This window comes from Ictidomys tridecemlineatus, unplaced genomic scaffold (genome assembly GCF_052094955.1).
Source record: "Ictidomys tridecemlineatus isolate mIctTri1 unplaced genomic scaffold, mIctTri1.hap1 Scaffold_64, whole genome shotgun sequence".
Lineage (NCBI taxonomy): Eukaryota > Metazoa > Chordata > Mammalia > Rodentia > Sciuridae > Ictidomys > Ictidomys tridecemlineatus.
Genome location: NW_027524440.1, coordinates 477,894 through 495,384, shown reverse-complemented (window position 1 = coordinate 495,384; position 17,491 = coordinate 477,894). Strand labels below are relative to the sequence as shown.

Sequence of the window (17,491 nt, the reverse complement as noted above, 5' to 3'; positions counted from 1 at the left end):
TTCGCTGCTCTGCGGAGGGCCACTGGGGGGGAGAGGGAGCAGGGGTGGGGACCCCTCTAAGGAGCCCCTGTGCAGGGGGGTGCTCAGGTCCAGGAAGGGGCCTCAGCAGCAAGACCCCAAGGCAAAGAAGTGTGCCCCTTGGCAGCGTGGCCCCCAGGACTGAAGGATCAAGGCTCTGTGCATCGTTGCACAGGAGGAAGGCAGAGGCCGAGGCCTGGCTCCTGGTCTCTGATCTGAGGGTGCATTCAGCAGCGTGTTCCTGTGTGCATGCAGGAGGTCAGAGTCAGGAGTGCAGTGACTTCCAACCCACATGTCTGAAGGCTTGGGCTGCTCAGGTGGAGCTCTTTGAGGATGCTCAGAGGGTCTGGAACTGTGGCAGCCTCTGGAACAGAGATGGACGCTGAGGTCTGCAGCCTGTGAGTGGGGCCTGAAGTGCTGGGCAAACCTGAGAACCTAGGGAAGGGAGAGGGGATGGGGAGAAGACCCCCCAGAGGAGGGTCTGGAATGGAATGGAGACAGCCAGCAAAGAGGGAGCCAGCAGAGGCAGCCCTGGGAGAAGGGGCAGCCCACCGGATGTGAGGCCCGTGGCCTGGAGGGTAGCTCTGGAAGTGATGGCCAGGAGCCATGACTTGACATTCCTTAAGGACAAGGTCGGCAAGCGGGATGGAGAGTCGGAAGAGGTCTGCGGTCCTGCTCTGGGCTCTGAAGAGGAGCGTGCATCCCAGCAGTGGAGCTCCATGAGGGTCCGGCAGCTCCTCTGGACAGACCCTGGAGAGATGCCCAGGAAGCCACAGGGGGCTGTCCCTGCTCTCTGAAGCTCCTTCCACACTCATGCCCTTAGACTGTGGCCCTTCACAGACCTCATCAAGGTGGACGAGTCACCTGTCACGTGAGAGGTTCTCTTGGTACAGATGCCCTCCAGAGGGTCAGCCTAGGCCGTGGTGCCTCAGCTTGCTGCAGGTGGCACTGGTACAGGGACACTCTCTGTGCAGTCTTGGTCTGGAGGGGCTATTGAAGACAGCACACGGGGGCCATGGGAGTGCAGCTGTTTTACCAACGGGACAAGAGTCCGAGGAGCTGCTCTCTGACATTCTTGATAAGCTCGAGGAGCACGGAGCACTCTCTCCTGGCAGGTCAGCCAGGGTGGTGTGGCTTGGAGGTGGTGGCGGCTGCCCTGTCACCCCCTGCTGCCTGAATCCCATCATGGCCAGGGGGTGACGAGGAGGTGCTGCGCTCCCTGTTCTGCTGTTCCCCGTGCTGCTGTCACTGCACTCAGTGCTGGCTCCCTACTTGCCAAGGCCAATGTCTCGGCTTGGCACCAGAATCACGAGGCACTCACAGCTTTGTAGGTTCAAACAGCAATTCTTTATTCCCGCTCTCACACCGCCTCCACACAGGTCCAGGGGCAAACACGTTCTGCTGTCTCCCGCACAAACCACCTACTCCACGAGGCTATCTCCAAATCCCATTTTAATCTCACGAGAACTCAACGGGAACAAGCAGCAGGAACACCCTAATCCCAGCAATAATCTTCAACTTCCAACTTCCCTAAAACCCATTATCTTAAACTGGCAACGCCTTAAACTCAAGGAGCTGGTTACTTCCTCAAACCTGATCAGCTCTAAACCCGGATCTGCCTAGGTCCTTGAGCAAGGTCACCTCATTAAAGCATGCATGCAATGTCCCATCAAATGTCCTCTAAGCAGGATGGGGTACGCTTGGCAAGGAAATTTCGATGCGTCATTCCTACTTGGTAATGGCCCTCAGCACCTACTCTGTCACTGCACTCAATGCTGGCTCCCTACACTGCCACTGCACTCAGTGCTGGCTCCCTACTCTGTCACTGCGCTCTGTGATGGCTCCCTCCACTGCCACTGTGCTTGGTGCTGGCTCTCTACTCTGTCACTGTGCTCGGTGCTGGCTCCCTACTCTGCCACTGCACTCAGTGCTGGCTCCCTACACTGCCACTGCACTCAGTGCTGGCTCCCTACTCTATCACTGCGCTCTGTGCTGGCTCCCTCCACTTCCACTGTGCTTGGTGCTGGCTCTCTACTCTGTCACTGCACTTGGTGCTGGCTCCCTATCTGTCACTGCACTCAGTGCTGGCTCTGTGCGCTGTCACTGTGCTTGGTGCTGGCTCTCTTCTCTGTGGACCTGGAATGCAATGGTGTCACCCATGTCAGAGTTGGGCCGACAGAGCCCTGAAGGGAGAGCCTGGGCCTCCTGAGCTGGGAGAGTGCAGCTGGACAAGGGACTAATGGGCACTGAACACACCCAGGCACCCTTTGCGCTACCTGGAGAGAGCCCATCACACACAAGTGGATGACCCTGTGCGAGAGGACAGCACGGCAGGGAGAGGTGGCCGAGTCCCCAGATTCCTGCTGGTGGTGAGACTGGCACTCGAGTGGGGCAGTCTGGCCAGGTCTACCCGGTTTGCCCCTTTGTGTTGAAGAGCGTGCCAGTGTGCACACTGTAACCCACTTTGCCTGCACACCTGTCACAGCCACCTGCCTCTAGCAGACCCGCACTCCTACTCATTCTGGAAACTGTCGCTCTTTGCAACATTACTGGTCAGCTCCCGTCCAGACTCTCCAGCTGATTTTAGCAAGACGGTCTCCCCTCAGCATGTCCGCCTGATGAGTGGCGCTCATGGCCACCAGTCATTAGCAGGAGCTTCCTGAATCTGGTGTCCCTGGCACGATGCAGAGGGAGTGGGCACTTCAGATCCACATGACAGACGACCTGCTCGCTCAGGTGCGCCTGTGTTTCCTCCGCTGACAGCAATGTCACAATTCCTGCTTCTTGTCTGAATATTAATTAGTATTTAAGACTCATTAAGCTGGTTTTAGTGATTTATTTCATCCTGTAATTAGATATTATAATTAGATTATATCTATCAGATTTTCAACTTTCCTTTAATAAGAAATTGTTCAATATGTACAGATAAAAATTTATCAAATTATAACACATCATTTGAGCTAGATATAAATCCGGTTTTGCAATAGTTGAATAATAGCATAATGACAGTGTGGAGTTTTGTTTTTATGGGAATGTGTATTTTCTAGGGGTGGTGAGTTGTCCCAGGCATTGTGGAACCTTTCCAAGTGACAACTGTCCCTGGAACTAAGCCTGACCTTCAGAAGCGGGAGGACTCTGGTGCCATACCCAGCAGCACCTCTTAACTCTCCTGTCCTGAGACTCCCCGTGGGAACTGGCCTAAAGGGTATGTGTGGCAAGTGGGAATGAGGACCAACGGCAGTCCCAGGTCCTGTGTTGCAGTGCAGTGGTGTCCACACACTGGTCAACCAGTTCCAAAGGCAGATGCAAAGAGCAGTTACTCTCTCTTACTAGGTACTTTAAAGTTTTAAATAATTTTTACAAGGAAACCACCCATGTGTAATCAACAAAACTGTAATCCTTGGCATAAATATGGAATATCATTAGTTTTAATTCAAGCATGGCAGATTTGAAAAACAAATAGAAGTGTAAAATGGAAGGATAGGCCAAGAGAAAATACTTAAAACGGGAAAAATTTTAATAACTACACAAAAGATTATCCAAATGGCCAGTGAACATATATTCAAGCTCATTATTACTGCTCAAGGAAATACAAATTAAAACCACAAGATACCATTACATACACACATATGACAGAACTTAATAATTGAAAATATGTATAAAGAGCAATATGATCTTTTATGTATTCTAGTAGCAGTGAAATCTGTACTAGTTTGGAAAACTGCTTAGTATTATTTCTTAAACTTGAAGATATACATACTTGATGACAAAACATTTTTATCCCTGAATATGTACTACAGAGTAATTAACTGCATAAGTATACCAAGAGACAGGCACAAGAATAAAATTATGTCATTTGCAAGTGTAATGGTGGAACTAGAAAATATCATGCTAAATGATATAAACCAATTCCAAGAAACCAAAGGCTGAATGTATTCTCTGATAAATGGATGCTGATCCACAGTGGGAGTGGGGGTAGGGAAGAATGAAGGGCCTTTGGATAGTGCAAAGGAGAGTGAGGGGAGGGTGAGGCATTGAGGATGGGAAGGACATTACAATTAAACAGATACTATTAGCTTATATACATGTATAATTACAGTACTGGTGTGACTCAGCACCATGTACAACCAGAGGAATGAGAATGTATGCTCCATTTGTGTACATTGTGTCAAAATGAATTCTGCTTTACTGTCATGTAAAACCAGTTAGGACAAAAAAAAATCACAGTACCTGGCACATAGTAGGTGTAAATAAATATTGTTAAAATAATTTACACAAAAGAATGTTCATAATAGCAAGTTTTATCAGTAATAGAAAAACATTGTTGGGCTGGGGTTGTGGCTCACTTGTAGAGTTCTCACCTAGCAAGTGTGAGGCTCTGGGTTTGATCCTCAGCACCACATAAAAATAAAATATAATAAAAGCAAAAAAAATTTCAACCATAAAAAAATAAATTACATCTTATGCAGAAAACTGGAAGAAAATTTAGTACCACAAACACCATTATCAGTGATGCTTACATACATAACTTTGAGAGATGACAATATTCTTTTTTATATATGTACCACATTTTGTTTATCTGCTCATCTATTGACGAATTCTTGGGATTCCTTCCACCTTTTGGCTACCTTGCACATCTCATTCCCTAAGGATTAGTGGTGTTGAGTACCTTTTTGGCCCTTTTTTTGAAAAAATATCTATGTAAGTCCTGTGCCCATTCTCTAACCAGAATTTTTAAATAATTTATAAATAGAAATTCTTTATACATTCAGGACATGTATTGGAGACATGATTTCCATGATACTATTTAGTATTTTAATACTAATTAGTACTCATTCAAAATAAGTTCAGTTTCCTGATACTTTGGAATGAGAATCATAAGAAATAAGGCTGGACTAGTGTGACTTAAGGTTATCACTTTCTTTAGGAATATAAAACACAATATCAGAGTAGATTTAAGCCGCTGTTTTAATTTAAAGTGGCTATCTACTTCAGTGACAAGAAAAATCTATTTGTGAACTTAGTATTTAAATAGTTTTTGAATTTTGTTTCCCCAAAGCACATACATTATATGGTCAGATGGAAAAACATTTATATAATGAGAAATTGTTAGATATCATACATACACAGTTGCCTAAAATTTATTTTCAAATATATTGCTGAATTGCTGTTAGTGATAGCAGTATTTTAAAGTTCTTTTTGTAGAAAACATTTTTCTTTTTTGCTGTTTACAAATCGGTCCCCTCACATGGTTGATTATAAATCTTGTTTTTCATTTTTTCCTCATATTAATTCATATGAACTACTCTTTATAAAGATGAATTTTAGTTTTTAAAACATTCTTCAATCATTAATAGGAAGAAGAAAATAATCTCATTTCCCAATTCACAAATTCTTTATGATATAATTTTACATTCACATGAAAATATCATTCTGTCCTTCATTGCTAAAGACATATGTACTCTCTGACTTCAGCAAATTTAGAGAAAGTATTGTTTCCTTTTTTTTTAGGAGGTCTCTAGTTTAAAGCTTCAGGGGAAGGTGTATTGTTACACCTCCTAAACCTTTTAGGCACATTCTTCACTTCTCTGTGGTTTACTTCCTTTATTTGTGCCATGTTTATGATAAAAAGGCTTATCTTACAGGGATGTAATAAAGATTAATAAGATAATGCATGAGAGAACATGGACAGAGAAATACAAAATAGTAATCTTTCTTTGGTTTAATATCTAATTTTTAAGTGTTTATAAAATATGTCATTTATTTTAGTAAATTCTGCCAGGTTTTTTTGGGGGGGTACTTCCCATGTGTAGGAACTCTAGTAAAAATCAATAGAAAAACTATATTTTAAGGTGTTTACATTTTAATGAAGAACACTGAATTACAATATAAGTGGTTAATACAAGTAATATTATGAGACCACCATGGTAGATCTCACTAAATCTGCATAGAGCAATCAGATAAAAATTCATGTGAATTTGTTGGATGAATAATGATTTACCTAGTTAAGTGTGTTTGACCTTAGTTATTTGAATAAGTCATGAAAGATAAATACTGAAGAACTATTTATATTGAAAATTGAAATGGGAGAATGTAGTAAAATTCTGACTAGATCTTATAATGGGGAAAAATATCCTAAAAATGTTACTGGGAATACTGACAGAACTGGAATATGAAATGTAGATTAGGTAATAGATCTTTATCAATATCTAATTTCCTGAAATGTATCACTGTACTGAGCTTCTGCAAAAAAAAAAAAAGATAAAAGAAAGTAAGGAAGGAAGAAAAGAAAGAAAGAAAATACTTATTCTAAAATATACCACTGAAATATTAAAGGAGTCAATATCAAATATCAAATATTTGAAAATTTGTGATACATTTGATTTTTTCATGTATTCCAAAAATGATCTCAAAAGCAATCAGAAATATTTCCTGTTCTTCTCCAAGGAACTGGAAAGTGTCAAAAACTACTCTTAAAAGGAGTAAAATGGTGCACAAGAATGATGAAGTTTGTGGCAAAATGTTAAAAACAAATTACTGACCAAATATATAGGAGTTTATGTGTTATTTATGCAACTTTTCTGTGAATGTGCTGTCGCTTCAAAAGAAAAAAAATAGAGAAAAGGCTTACTTGGAATACAAGTTCATTTAAGAGCCATTGTAAATATCCTAAAGGCTAAGTTCATTGGGTATTTAGCAAAGCCAACACTTAGAAAGCATCTGGAGCCCATGAAAGAGTATGATTAATTTGTAAGTGGAGGCTCGGCCTCGCTCAGTGGCGCCATGAGAGGAAAAGTTTGCAGGAGCGCTGCGGGGCCTCGCGCGACCTGACGCCCGCTCCCTCTGCGGCGCCTGGTCATGCCCAGGCCAGAGCGCCCAGTGGCGTCCTGGCCCCGAGCCTCCTCCTCCGACCCCAAGGGTCGCCTGGGGGAAACACCTTGGGGCTCCTCAGGCGGGTGGAGGAGCAAGTGTCCCAGGAAGACCCACGGTTAGTGCGGAGGGTTGGGGGCGCGTGGCGGGGCACTCCGGAGGGCAGGCCCCGCGCGGCCCTGGCCCCCGCCCCCCGCGCGGCCCTCGCCCCCCCCCCCCCGCGGCCCTCGCCCCCCCCCCCGCGGCCCTCGCCCCCCCCCCCGCTCCCCCCGCTCCCCCCCCCCCGCGGCCCTCGCTCCCCCGCTCCCCCCGCCCCCCCCCGCTCCCCCCGCCCCCCCCCCGCTCCCCCCGCCCCCCCCGCCCCCCCGCTCCCCCCGCCCCCCCGCTCCCCCCGCCCCCCCCCGCTCCCCCCGCCCCCCCCGCTCCCCCCGCCCCCCCCGCCCCCCCCGCCCCCCCCGCCCCCCCCCGCTCCCCCCGCCCCCCCCGCTCCCCCCGCCCCCCCCCGCTCCCCCCGTCCCCCCCCGCTCCCCCCGTCCCCCCACTCCCCCCCCCCCCCGTGCGGCCCCCGCCCCCCCCCCCGTGCGGCCCCCGCCCCCCCCCCCGTGGGGCGCCCCGCTACCCCCATTGCGCAGGCCCGGCCGCCCCAGCGCGCATGCGCTGGGCTCGGGAGCGCTGAGTTTCCTGCGTGAGCAGCGGCGGGGGCGTTCTCCCCGCGCAGGGGCGGGCGACGTTCCGCGCCCCCACTTTGCTGCGACCTTTGCGGGCTCGCCGGCGGGTGCGGGCGGTAAGCGTCTGCGCGGGGCGGAGGGACGCCGTGCTGCGGGAGGGAGAGCTCCGTGTCAATTTTTTTCTGGCACCAACCGCGGCCGGAGCCTGTGGCGCGTGGGCGGTGAGCGCGGGGACCCCGGCGTGGCAGAGCCATGGATGGACCGGATCGGGGCCTTGGACTCTGCAAAAAGCTGCGGTCACGGTCGCAGCGAGACCGGGAGATGCGCTCCTGGGTCCGTCTGGGGGTTGGCTCGTCGGGCGGTGGGGCCGGCTGGACTCCAGCGCCCTCGCTCGCTTTGTCGTCGGGCTCCTAGGAGGAAGACAATGGGAAGCCCCTGTCCTCCGCCTGGTCCTGCTCAGACCCCCGCGGAGGAAGCGGAGCGAGTCCACCTTGGCCAAAGAGGACATCATCGATGGGTTTGCCAGGACCAGCTTTGTCCCTTTTGAAGGGCTGGAGGTAAGCTCCCCCTGCCCCCCCCGCCCCCCCCCCCCCCCCCGTCTGTCTTTACGCACAAAAATTGGAAAAAAATGGTTTCTGTGTTCCTTCCAGAAACAGCACTGTTACTTGCACTTGGCTTCTGCTCCTAACTTTGCTACTCTGTATGTATTTAACCCTAAGCAAACTTCATAATCTTTTGTACCTCATTTTATTTTATTTTTTTTTTAAAGAGAGAGTGAGAGAGGGGGACAGAGAGAGAGAGAGAGAATTTTAACATTTATTTATTTTTTTCTTAGTTCTTGGCGGACACAACATCTTTGTTGGTATGTGGTGCTGCTGAGGATCGAACCCTGGCCGCACGCATGCTAGGCGAGCGCGCTACCGCTTGAGCCACATCCCCAGCCCCTGTACCTCATTTTAAAGGTGTTGAATGTATAGATTGCTACTACACCTTCCAGCAGTGGAAGTATGTGATTTTACAGATGACTGAATGCTCTGAATAAGATTAAGAAAGCTTTTTTTTTTTTTTTTTACAGTGTCTACAGGTCAATCCAAAGTACTGTAAGTGTCCTCAGCTCTTAGGTTGTTTGGTATCATTGAAAACTATAGTATGGAGTTGTTTTTTAAAATAGGCTCAAATTTTCACTTGTCTTAGTGTTTCACTTTGACTTGTAGTGATACCTACTTAGAACTTTAGGGAAGATGGGTTAACTAGTGCAGAGGATGATAAGATGTCTGGAAAAATCATTATTTGAAATACTCTCCAGATAAATAAATAAATATTCTCCCAGTATTAGGGATTGAACTTAAGGGTGCTCTTCACTGAGCTACATCCCCAGCCCTTGTAAGAATTGCTTTATTTTGAGGCATGGTCTCCCTACATTGCCCAAGTTGGCCTTGAACTTGTGATCCTCCTGCCTCAGCCTCCTCCATAGCTAGAATTGCAGGCATGTGCCACCATGCTTGGCACTCTGGTTATATTATTTATTGTGCTGCCATATGAATTTTCCACCTGTTCTTCTAACTAAACTTAATTGTGTGTATGTTTATATATTTATCTATTAGGGGATTCTATCTTAAAATGAAATAGCGGCATAAAAAGGAAAAACCACAAGTATTACAGAAAGTCTTTAAATAGATATTGGTTTTAGTTTTACCATGTATAACCTGTGTATCTTTGTGCAATTTATTCAAATCTCTGATCACCTGGCTCCTTGGATGTGAATTCGAGTGATAACATTGCTTATATTTCTTTATATCTATAGAGTAAATGTTGGCATTACTCAAATAAGAAGGGCTTAGAATTATAACTGTTGATAACTCCTTCAAAAAGATGTTCCAAGAAGTAAAATGAGCCTATGAAAAATTCTTTAAACATAAAGTCCTATCCACCTGTTCATCATTATTAATTGTTACTATTGTTAGGCTTTTGATGCAGAATGCATGCTACTTAATTAATATTTGGATTATCAGATATGAGTTTTAATTTGTGGAATATAGTTTTTCTTTAATGCTATCAAGACATATTGCATTAATATTTATTGGTACTATCTTTGCCTTCCTAGAGAAGTCCCTACATTATCATGATTTATTTAATTTATTGAACGTTTATTTTAAATAAACATTTAAGAATGTATATTTGCTATGCTCTGCTTTAGCTATATCAAATTTTGACACACAGTGCTTTGTTTTCAATGTCATTGAAATTACATTGTAATTTGCTATAAAACCCTTGTTTTTTGTAAAAGAATGCTTTTGAAATTTATTCCTGTCCTAATTTTTTTTTTATTTGCAGTTGGTTTGTTGACAAAACCAGGTCATTTATTTTATAGTTTGTCTTACTCAAAATTTTGGTAATGTATCCTTGTCACATGTTTCTTTGTCCCCTCTATTTCCTGAAATTTGACTATTAAATCTAGAGCCTTAATCAGGTTTTAGTGACACATCTCTGGAAAGAATATAGTAGCCAGGCATGGTGTAACTCGCCTGTAGTTTCAGCTACGCTGGATGCTGAGGTACGAGGATTGGTTGAGCCCAGGAGTCAGCCTATACAACACAGGGAGACTCTGCCTCCAAAAAAATAGAGAAAAAAGAAAGAAAACTTCATAGGTATTATTTTTGTGTTACCATTAACTGACAGTAACATGTTATCATCTTTTCTAATGTTAGCCATCAACAATTATTGTCTGCATCTTAAACAGTAATTGATAAAGGACAAGAGTGTATGTAAACATTACTTTTAACTGTTTGTTGAGATATTTCTATAAAACAAATGCACTCATATCAGCAATTTGACTCCCCAGATCAAATTCAGTCAGAGAAGGTCATATGAAAATGGGATAATTTCTTTCTCTTTACTGGATGTTTTTTTTAAATAATGGACTTGTTCTCTAGCATGAACATGATGAAGCGTTCTTTTCTTAGTATCATTATGAAAGCACAGAATGAAACTTATGTGATTGTTTCAATTATGGAATCATGACACCAAATTTGTTCAGATTTTTGCATTAGAAACCATCCTGAGTCCTTCTAACATAAACTCCAATATATTTTCATAGTTTTCTTAATTGTTTCAAGATCATCTTGTGCATTTTTATTACTATTATTATTATCAATATATATTATACAAAGTATTGGGTTTTACTCTGACATTTCCATATATACATGTATCATATTTTGATCATGTCTACCCTCCATTCTACTTTCTCTTGCTCTTTGCCCACCCCCCAGTATCCTTCCCCCTTCCCAATAATTTTTTTTTCTACTTCAATTCATCTCCTTCCCACTTTTTACCCTTTGAAAAAACACTAAGGCATGGTCTATTTGGATTTTTTTTCTTTTGGTGGTGGTGGTGGGGAGGGGGGAACTAGGGATTGAAGCCAGGGGTACTTAGCCATTGACATCCCCTATTTATTTTTACTTTGAGACAGGGTCTCACTCAGTTGCTAGGGCCTTGCTTAGTTGCTGAGGCTGGCCTTGAACTTTTGATGCTCCTACTTCAGCCTCCCAAACTGCTGGGATTACAGGTATGCACCACTATGCCCAGCTCTAGTTGGATTTTATGGTAAATCTATTTTTAGTTTTTTGAAGAATCTGTAAACAGTTTTCCATACCAGCTATACTAATTTACATTTTCATCAACAGTTTATACAGATTCATATTTTTTCCACATTTCAACTAGCATTTGTTATTTTATTTTTTGCTTTTGCTTTGGTTTGTTTATTTATATGACAAGAGCCATTCTGAATAGGGTGACAGGAATCTCCATGTAGTTTTTTGTGATTTATTAAGGCTAAAGATATTATTTTTACATATATTTGTTGTCTTGTATTTGTATTCTTTTGAGAAATGTCTGTTCAGATCATTGGTCCAGTTACTGATTGGAATATTTGTTCTTTCTGAAGATTAATTCTCTGTCAGATGAATAGCTGGCAAAGATTTTTCCCCATTCTATAGATTTTCTCTTCACTCTCTTGGTGGTTTCCTTTGCTGTGCAGCAGAGTTTTGATTTATTGTAATCCTATTTGTCAATTGTTGCTTTTGTTTCCTGAGATATCAAAGTACTATTCAGGAAATCATTGCATGTTCCAGTATTTTGAAGTGTTTCCTATATGTTTTCTTCCAGTAGTTTCAAAGTCTTAAATTAAGATTTTGATCCATTTTGAGTTGATTTTTCTTCAGGGTGATTGAAATCTAGTTTCAGTCATCTGCATGTGGATATCCAGTTGTCTTAGTACCATTTGTTGAAAAGGCTTTTCTCCAGTATATGACTTTTGGAACTTTATTGAGATCAGCTGTCTGAAGATACATGGGTTTATTTCTGGGTCCTCAATTCATTTATATTTATATATATATATATATATATATATATATAGAGAGAGAGAGAGAGAGAGAGAGAGAGAGAAATTGTAATGAAAATTGTATTATCTGTAAATAGGGAGATATATCTTATTTATGTTTATATTCTTTTTTAATATTTATTTTTTTAGTTGTAGTTTTACATAATACCTTTATTTTAATGTGGTAGTGAGGATCAAACCCAGGGCCTCACATTTGTGCTAGGCAAGTACTTTGCTGCTAAGCCATAACTCCAGCCCCTTTATATTCTTTTTTTTTTTTTTTGTATCCATGGATATCTGTTTTTATGTCTATACCAGGTTTTTTTTAATTAAATAGCTCTGTAGTATACTTTATTTATTTGCTTGTTTAGTCATTTGTTTATTTAATTTTAGCATTACAATTCTTAATACACCTTTATACCATAATTTATCATATTTTTGATTGTATATAAGGTATGTTGACACCAAATTCACATCTTCATATTTTGTATACTGATGAGGGTCTCTATAGTATATTTTAAAATAAAGGATTACAATGCCTACATCCTTAGTCCTTTTACTCAGAATGATTTTGATTATTTGTAGTCTTTGTTCATTCCAGATGAATTTTAGGATTTTTTTTTCTATTTCTGTGAAGAACTGTGAAAGATGTCATTGGTATTTTGATTGTGATTGCATTGAATCCATAGATCACTTTCAGTACTATGGCTGTCTTAACAATATTAATTCTTCCAATCCATGAACATGGAGGATCTTTACATCTTCTACTCTCTAATCTCTTTCTTCACTACTTTCCAATTTTCACTGTAGTAATCTTTCGACTCCTTGTTCAAGAAACACTGATTTCTTTCTCAGTCCATTCATTACTGATATATAGAAAAGCTATTGATTTTTGTATATTGATATTGTATCCCTACTACTTTGCTGAATTTATTTATCAGTTTTGAGTCCTTTGGTGGAATCTTCAGGATTTTCTCAGAATATAATTGTATTATCTGCAAATAGGGATAATTCAACTTCCTCCTCTCATATTTATATCACTTTATATATTTTTCTTACCTAATTGCTCTGGCTAAAATTTCAAGCAATGTACTGAATGAAAAGGTTGAGAATAGATACTCTATTTCCTGATTTTAGAGGAAATGCTTTCAGTTTTTCCCCATTCAGAATGATGATGGATATAGTTTTATCATATATAGCTTTTATCATAATAAGGTATCTTCTTTCTATATCTAATTATTCAGAACTTAATCATGAAGGACTGTTGAATTTTACCAAGGACTTTTTCTGCATCTATTGAGATGATCATGTGATGTTTATTCTTGATTCTATTTATGTGCTGTATGCTGTATTACATTTATTGATTCATATATATTGAGCCATCATTGCATCCTAGGAATGAAACCAACTTGATCATGATATATGCTCTTTTTAATGTGCTGTTGAATTCCATTTGAAAGTATTTTATTGAGGATATATATTATCTATGTTCATCAGGGACATTGGTCTATAGTTTTTTGTTGTTGTTGTTGTATCCTCATCAAGTTTTGGTAACTGGGTGATATATTGCAGAATGAGTTTGAAAGGGTTTCTTTCCATTTTAATTCATGGAATAGTTTGAGGAGCATTGGTGGTCGTTCTTTAAAAATCTGGTAAAAATTCATCAATGAATCTGTCTGGTTCTTATACTTTTTTGTTGGGAAACTATTTATTACTGCTTCAATCTCATTGCTTATTATTGATCTATTTAGATTTTTTTATGTCGTATTGGTTCGATTATGGTAGGTCATCTGGGCCCAGAAATTTGTTAATTTTTTCTAGAATTTCCAGTGTATTGGTATATAGTTTTACTCAATATTGCTAATGATCCTATGAATTTCAGTGATATGTGTCATATTATCCTTTTTTCATCTCTTTATTTGTTTGGTTTTTTAGTAGCTAAGTATTTGTCAATTTTGTTTATCTTTTCAAAGAACCACCTTTTAGTTTAATTGATCCTTTCTATTCTTGTATAAAATAAGTGGTTTTTATTTTGAAATTGCATATAGACACTGTCTTTTTCTTATAAGACTGCAAGTGCTCCTGCAACCCCTCTAATAAATAAGCACCACCCAACTTTTCTGAGGTCCAATACTATTTCCAAACCACATGTTTCAAACATTCTGCCATTGGATGCACCCAAGAGGAGGTGTGATTATAAGTTGCTATTTTAAGGAGCTTTTTTTTTCAAGCAAATAGCTGGTCTATAAACATTAAGTCTTACTTAATGCATATATTACAGATGAAAATGCTTATTTTCAAATGAAAATGTTTTTAAACAACAGTCTTTGTGCTAATTCATGGGCTTCTAATTTGTATGTCTTCTTTACCTAATTTTGAGATTCTGCAGAGGAAATACTGGTGTGTACCTAAAATCAATACTCTATTTTTTAAAATGAGCCTTTTAATAGAACATATTGTGATTACCTTTATGTGTTCTTATGTTCAAAGCATTGTTCTATGTGTACCTTTTCCTTTAAGTTTTATTTTTATTCTTTTTCTTTATTGTCTTATTTTTACTCTCCCAATTATTATTGGTTCCCTTTAATCCTAAATTTGGGAATCTATTAGCAAACAGCTTTTTATGACTAAGCAATCTGAACATTCTTGCTTTATTCATGTGGAAGGTAGATGATTTTTCAAGTAAATGTGATTGAACATAAGATGATGTATTATGTTGCTTGTAATCACACAATGATTTTAATGACTTTGAGAGCAATTTTTATTTTGAAGTATTCAATACAACAGGTGGTCTTCTCATATATGGTTGAAGGATTTTATTTCCTCCTCAGAAATTTACTAAATTCTAGCCTCAAGAAATGAACTCTTCCCATCACCTAATATGCATTTGGGTACTTTCTTAATTTAAAAAAAAACCCAGCAACTTGATTATAGTTTTTTTTTTTGTAAACTATCATGTGTCTTTAGAACATAGCAATTTGAATAGAAACACATCTTTAAAGAAATGCTTAATGAAGTTGTTACTTAGAAAATCAACTCTCTTATTTCTATTAAGACATCTAATTTAATGTTTGTGGTGTAAAATCTCATAAATCAGGAATTTTTTTCTGTGATGGAGTCATTTTTCTGACAAACTTTTCCAGAGTTACTGCTTGGTAGTTGAGTGAAGCTTTGCAAAAAAGGTGATCATTGAGTTCAGTCTTAAAATGAGTGTGGGAGTCCATCGGTCAGGTGGAGGACCCTGTCCAGAGATTCAGTTCCTGAATACAATAGCTTGCCTGGGTGTGTGCAAGGATCAGATTGAACCAGCAAGGAAATCTAGAACCAAGTTAGGGTCAGAGACTTCATTTTGTGCTTGTAGCTTCTTTGCATTTCTTCATAGCAAAAGCATTTTCAGGGTTTTTTTTATACTTGTATTTACCCTAAAATTACATCCTAAGTGTGTAAGTTATTATACTCTCAAGTAGTTACCAAAGCATCTTTTTCTGTATATAGAAATCATCATAGCCCCTGCTTATAAATCTTTCTTCTGGATTTCCTCATTTAATCCATTCCAGTGAAGTTCCTTTGTACTTGGATCCCCAGGAGGTCTAGGTTGTCTCTTAAAATTCTGGACTGTGCTACCAGTGACCTTACTGAAAGCTATTTCTTTTGATTCTCGCCCTCTGCTCTATGACCACTTGGTGCCCTCTGTTAAGTAATCTTTTTTTAGTATGTTGCCTTTGGCAAACTACACATCTTTATACAATTTTTGATTATTTTTTTTTTGATCTGGACATCTGGATAGTTCTTTGGTGTATTGTTCAGCAGAACCCAGAATTTTATTTGTTTTTCCCTAGAGAAGCTGAAGAACCATTTTTTATTTATTCATTACAAAAGTGCATGTATGCACACACGTGAATTCTTGGTTTGCCTAGGCATCTTAGTGCCTTTTCCTTACATTCCTGGCCATATTTGATGTGAATAGTCACCCTTTGGTCCTGATTTTTTATCTTCTGCTGCATCTCACTGTGTACCTCCGTACCTTGCACAGATCCAGGAGGAGTCAGTTTTTGTTGTTGTTGTTTTTTTTTTAGATGGGGATTGAACCAGTGATGCTTTATCACTGAGCAACATCAAAGGGTCTTTTATTTTTGAGACAGAGTCTCGCTAAGTTGTTGAGGCTGGCTTTGGACTTGCAGTCTTCCTGCCTGAGTCCCTGGGATTACAGGTGTATACCATGGTACCCTGCTAGGAACCAACTTCTTATACTTTAACCACATCCTATTTTTATTTTCCTTATTGTCACTCTTTTACCCATTGTCTGAATTGGAGATACCTGAATTCATGATTCACTATGTTCACTCTACTCTTTAAGAGGCAGCACATCTGTTCTTTTGTTAAATCCATGGGCTGATAATTTTCACTATGTGATTTTAATAGTGTCCCCCTAGGTCCAGGTCTTAAATAAATGAAGTCATATTTAAAACTAGTGTTTTGTGGATGTACTTATGGGTGTAGAGATGAGAGCATCTTAATTTTAAGTTAGACCCAAATCCACTGGTGAGTTTGCCAATGATGAGTCCACAGAGAGGGCACATAAGGTGAAGACAAAGCAAAGGTGATGTCATGCTGCTGCATGCAGCTAAGGAGCACCAGCAGCCAGCAGAAGCCATGGGATCATGGCCTTTCCAACACCTTGATTTCCTTGATTTCAGATTTCTGGCCTTAGAAACCATGAAAGAAGAACTTTGGGTTGATCTAAGCTACTCAGTCATGGTAATTTGTTATAGCAGTTATAGGAAACCAATATATCAGTAACTCCAATTGTAACTCCATTCCTGGTATTCTTCTGGTTGTACCTTGACCTCACTGTTACTTAGTGACTCATTACACGAATAAATCAACATATTTAAAACCAAAATCATTTTTTCCCTTTTAGACTGAAAAGCTAAAGATCATTTTTTAGTTTTTTCCTTATTCTTTCACATCTACTTAGAAACCAATTCTTCACATAGTCACCCTTCATAATGTCCTCCATTTCCTTTGCTGAAGTCATTCCTAGGAAAATACAGGCAGAGTAAGGTGAGAAATAGTATTGAACTTATCCTCAGGATGCTCTAAATGGAGGAAGCTGCCACATTTCTATTTGTTAATTATCATTTCCCAGTTCAGAAACCTCAGTTTGCTGTGATTGATTTTCTGGGTCTCAAGTTTCTTTACAGACTGATCATAACTTTTAAACTTTTAATCCTCATCATTTTCAGGATGCTTTTAACTCTGACCACAAGATTTGACTTACTGTCTCTCATGTGAAATCCTGCTTCCTTTCCTTTCATAATTGAATGGCCCGATTGCAGGTACAAAAGTGCATGTATGCACACACATGAATTCTTGGTTGCCTAGGCATCTCAGTGCCTTTTCCTTACATTCATTCCTACTATCCCATTCAGTGGATCCTGGTTTTTTTTTTAACTTAATGAAGAATTTTTTTTCAGATTTTATCATAGAATACTTTTTACTTTCTTTTAACATGTCTCCCTGTGCCTTTTTATTTTTTTTATGTATATGTTTAGGT

The 17,491-nt window shown here is 40.5% G+C and overlaps 1 protein-coding gene across 6 annotated transcripts in view; it reads left to right on the top strand.

The window, feature by feature from the left end:
- Window positions 1-6,821: 6,821 nt before the first annotated feature.
- LOC144374335 (uncharacterized) overlaps window positions 6,822-17,491 on the top strand; it is a 90,461-nt gene continuing 79,791 nt past the window's right edge. For 2 of the 6 annotated variants that reach the window (XM_078037189.1, XM_078037186.1), the window contains exon 1: window positions 7,537-8,113. The gene's annotated coding sequence lies outside the window, so the exon portion shown is untranslated. Of the gene's footprint in view, window positions 7,007-7,520; window positions 8,114-17,491 lie in introns of those variants that run through there. The other 4 variants (XM_078037188.1, XM_078037187.1, XM_078037191.1 and 1 more) reach the window with 4 other exon arrangements.